A 4,158-nucleotide genomic window follows, 5' to 3' on the forward strand; every position below is an offset into this window, starting at 1 on the left:
AAATAAAAATAAATAAAAATAAAACAGTAAATATAAAAATGTCCTTTTTTTTTTTATTTGTTATCTTTTGAGAATGCTGTAAATAAATAAACACTGGCATGACACTTTTGTACATTGGCTTTTACTTTGCGATATATTTGACTCCAGAAACATCAAGAAAACATGCTAACACAATTCACCAGAAGTATTGGCATGTTTTTGTACATAATTCTAGTCCATTTGCTTTTGTGGGATAACCTGTCCCTTATATTGTCAGCTAAATCAAATAACAGACATTTTTCATTTGAATAAGCAAATAATAAAGCTTTATCAATAACAAGGAGTGTAATAATCTAGCCGACATACAACTCTAGCTGAAAATAAAATAAATAATAACCAACTTAGAAAATATGCTAGTGCTTATGCTAGGCTTTTAACTACAAAAACAAAAGGGTCAGTAGTTTAACTCTTAGGACAAAAACATGTTCATTATGATATTGTTTTGGTTACATGTCATATTTGTAGATAGTCACACATAGAGGTGTAATTTTATGCTCAGGCAGAGAAAACACAGAAAAAGTGAGGAATGTGGGTTTTTATAAAGTTAAATGGTTATTTTTTTTTGTTGAAGAAGTTCTAGTGGAACCATCTCTGATAGGGAAAAAAGTGTAGGGTTCAGTCTAGAACTTTCAAGAGCTCTAGATCAGATCTGATTTCTCTCAGGGTGTAGTGAGATGAACATGTGTAAATGTTGGCTGTCGGTGAGTCACTCCTTAAACTTTTCCGCTTTCCTCTTTATTCATTTCTTTTGCTCTATTTATACTTTTTCCTTCTTTGCTAACTGTCAAATATTTTCTTCATTTGCCCATCTGTCTGCTTTTCCCTTCCCTTTTCTGCTTCTGTCATTCTACCACTTTTCTTTCTTTCTTTCTTTCTTTCTTTCTTTCTTCTTTCTTTCTTTCTTTCTTTCTTTCTTTCTTTCTTTCTTTCTTTCTTTCTTTCTTTCTTTCTTTCTTTCTTTCTCTCTTTCTCTCTTTCTCTTCTTTCTCTCTCTCTCTCTCTCTCTCTCTCTCTCTCTCTCTCTCTCTCTCTCTCTCTCTCTCTCTCTTTTCTCTTTCTGCCATTCTCTCAACCGTCTGCTCCATTTCCATTTATTTGTCTCAGAATATATCTTTCTCTGTTGTTCGTTATCAAAACTGCATATGTCTGTCTTTCTCGTTGTCACTCTCTTTTTCTTCATTTCATTCTGTCTGCCTTTCACTTTCTGCCTTTCTCCTTTTCTCGATGTCCTTGTAGTTCTCTCTCTCTCTTTCTCTCTCGCTCACTTTATCTGTCTCGGTATCTCTCTCTCTGTATCTCTGTATCTCTGTATCTCTCTCTCCCTCTCTCTCTCTCTCTCTCTCTCTCTCTCTCTCTCTCTCTCTCTCTCTCTCTCTCTCTCTCTCTCTCTCTCTCTCTCTCTCCCTCTCTCCCTCTCTCTATCTCTCCACCAGAAGGTGGAGCTGCAGCATCTTATCAGTCTACAGTACATACAAAATGGACAAAACATAGTGTGTTTCACTGTCATTTACACACACACACACACACACACACACACACACACACACAAACACACACACACACACACACACACACACACACACACACACACACACACACACACACACACACACACACACACCTCATCTCCTTTTAAAACACAACCAGGAAATCACCACTTATTCCAACAAACGTTTGCCTCAAGTCAGGAACTAGAACTTTTTTCATTCTTCAAGAGATAGCACATGTATGTGTGTGTGTGTGTGTGTGTGTGTGTGTGTGTGTGTGTGTGTGTGTGTGTGTGTGGAGAGCGCTTGTTTCATGCAAGGCCTTTTTCTCACCTCTCTTCCTCTCTTTCGGTTTACTTTCTCAGAGAGACTTCTTTAAACCGGAGTGTTAATCCAGCAGTGGGTGAGGTGGCACACGGAGCATAGAGAAAGAAAAACCGGGGAAAGTGATGGAGTGTACGAATCTGAGATGTGTATTACAAATGTAAGTAAGAGCAATGTTTCTATCTTCAGAGGAGGACAAGAGAGTGTCTGTGTAGAGAGAGAGAGAGAGAGAGAGAGAGAGAGAGAGAGAGAGAGAGAGAGAGAGAGAGAGAGAGAGAGAGAGAAAGGGGGGCAACTGAGCAGCATTGAGTACAAACAGAATTATATCATGATCGAATTATACTTCAAAGAAATAACTATAATACAGTGCAGGGAATTTATTTATCTACAGGCAATAGGAAGTGGAGTTGAAGTCTGGGTGGGTTAGGGTAGAATATGTGTGTGAGGATAAGGCTAGAGACAGGGCATCACTGTGTGTGTGTGTGTGTGTGTGTGTGTGTGTGTGTGTGTGTGTGTGTGTGTGTGTGTGTGTGTGTGTGTGTGTGTGTGTGTGCGCAAGTAACTGTGTGTACTTCGTAGAGGAAACACTTAAAAATGTTACTGTTACTGTGACAAAAAAAAGTAGCAAGTAGTATAAGGAAGAAAATTATAACATCAACAGTGATAATGGCTGTTGGAAATAAATAAATAAATAAATAAATAAATAAATAAATAAATAAATAAATAAATAAATAAATAATCTGAAAGACATCAACATTAAACAAATAAATAAATATATCTATAGATTATATAAGAATTACTTTTACTATCACTACTTGTATTATTATTATTATTATTATTATTATTATTATTATTATTATTATTATTATTATTATTATTAATAATAATAATAATAATAATAATAATAATAATAATAATAACAATTATAATAAAATAGTTTTTACCACCAATAAATAGGCAACTAAATAACTGCAACGAAAATATTAGACATTATAAAATAAGCAAAACCAGCTAATATTTACGTAACTAATTATATAATAGAAATAAAATAATATAGTAATGAATACTAATAAAATAGTAATAATAATCAAAATATCCCAATACTTTTCTCATCATGCATTTACATGTTCATGTTTTATCTTTTTTTAAGTATAAATATATGAATATTTTTCAAAAGCGCAGTTAGGGCAGAAAATCCACAATGCTCATAATCTCTGGCTTTGCTTTTTCCCTGAAGCACAATCATTCTTTTCAGGATCATATTGCTAGCTTTATGGCTATTACTCTGGTCAAGGTGTCACTTCAAGCTGTCTGAGCCTCTAGATTTTATCACATGGTGTGAACACACTGAGTGTCCTGAGCTGATGTCATTCGGGGCATCTGTGACATGCACTGTGTAGCCTAAACTGTGTTTTTTGCCTTCTGTGCACAGACACACTAACATGCATGCACACACACACACACACACACACACACACACACACACACACACACACACACACACACACACACACGCGTGTCTGAGATCCTTTAACATCAATTTGTACACAGGCAGTGGATTTGTCTGTTCACAGCGGCATGTCACAAGCTTCCTGTCATGAGTTTTCCAACTGCATTAACTTTGATAATAAGTCTGAGAAAAGCTGCTAGTCAGTGAGGTGTAATCTAATTGGCTGATGGGAAGAGAAAGAGTGTGGATGAAAGGAGTAGAAGGTGCCTCTGGGTGACCTTTGACCCTGATACAAGATAAGTCTTTAAGCTATATGTAAAAGATGAGCAGCTGGGATTCTCTGTTTCTTTCTGTCTGTCTACTATGTCTGTATGTCTCTCTCTCTCTCTCTCTCTCTCTCTCTCTCTCTCTCTCTGCTCCTCTCTCTCTCTCTCTCTCTCTGTGTGTGTGGGTGTATGTATGTATGTACAATATTTCTGCATAGTAATATGTATGTATAGTTTAATTTATAATAATGAATTAATTTTACATTAACTTTATTATAACTCAAAGTACCACTGATTTCCAAATTGAATTTACAACATATTTAAATTTAATTCAGAATTTATTTGTTCAGATTATTAATAATTTATTTATCTAAATCTTAAGACAGATTTAAAAATTTTATTAACATTCTTGTTTTTTTTAATATAATTATTATAAATCTTTTTAACCAGAATATATTTCCATATTTATTACATCACTTAAAAAAAAAAAAAAAAAAAAAAAAATTAAAATAAAAAAAACATTGAATCATTATTGATCTTAAAAGGTGCTTTAATTAGGTCAAGGTCACGAATGCTGCAACTATTTGACCTC

General features: G+C 34.5%; 1 long non-coding RNA gene across 1 annotated transcript in view; it reads left to right on the forward strand.

The window, feature by feature from the left end:
* Positions 1-1,272: 1,272 nt before the first annotated feature.
* LOC310731386 overlaps positions 1,273-4,158 on the forward strand; it is a 9,645-nt gene continuing 6,759 nt past the window's right edge. The window contains exons 1-2 of the long non-coding RNA XR_014535174.1: positions 1,273-1,765; positions 1,892-2,010. This is a non-coding gene — a long non-coding RNA (uncharacterized lncRNA). The remainder of the gene's footprint in view (positions 1,766-1,891; positions 2,011-4,158) is intronic.

Source organism: Silurus aristotelis (assembly GCF_946808225.1).
Source record: "Silurus aristotelis genome assembly, chromosome: 9".
Taxonomy (NCBI): Eukaryota; Metazoa; Chordata; class Actinopteri; order Siluriformes; family Siluridae; genus Silurus; species Silurus aristotelis.